Here is a 713-nt window from a genome sequence, read left to right as displayed (position 1 = left end):
AACACAAAGTTGCAGGTCAATGGGAAGACAAAATAAGGGTTAAAGTAATACCAAGGTGTTTCCCTAGATTTTTAAAAGACCAAGGTGCACGTATTTGACAGGGGTTTTGTTATTTCAATAAAAATAAAAAAAAGAAGCAGTGACCATGACCATATCTGTGTCTCAAAGATTGGAAAAGCTAGATCAGATTTAATAAATAACACTTAAAAAGCTCAAAGACAAAAGAAGTCCACTGGGGACTGACTATACCAGGAAGTCTTTAGTTCACTTTGATGCTCACGTTGATCTAACATTCATTCTGGCTCTCTTAGCTGCCTAAAACGGGAGAAAAAAAAATCATAATTGTAGGAAAAACCCTGCATACTAAATAATTAATTGTACATTTTTGACCTATGATATAGCAGTTTGACAAAAAGTTCTTATTACAAGGTCCACTCACTTGGTTCTTCCAGAGCAATCGGCCACATCTCAACACGGCTATCATGTGACCGAACGTTCATACTCATGTCACATGATAACGTCCGACCCATCTCCATGACAACTGAAACAACAGATAACACAACATGAGGCTTACGGCTTTGGAAACCAAGTAAATGGGCCTCGTGATTGAGAGCTATTTTTTGTCAAACGGGGTATTAATTATTCCATTACATCCAGTCGACGTCTGAAGTCTACCCCACACACACACACACACACACACACACACACACACC

Source organism: Etheostoma spectabile, unplaced genomic scaffold, assembly GCF_008692095.1.
Source record: "Etheostoma spectabile isolate EspeVRDwgs_2016 unplaced genomic scaffold, UIUC_Espe_1.0 scaffold273, whole genome shotgun sequence".
In the NCBI taxonomy this organism is placed as follows: domain Eukaryota; kingdom Metazoa; phylum Chordata; class Actinopteri; order Perciformes; family Percidae; genus Etheostoma; species Etheostoma spectabile.
Note: the sequence above shows the minus strand (reverse complement) of the source record.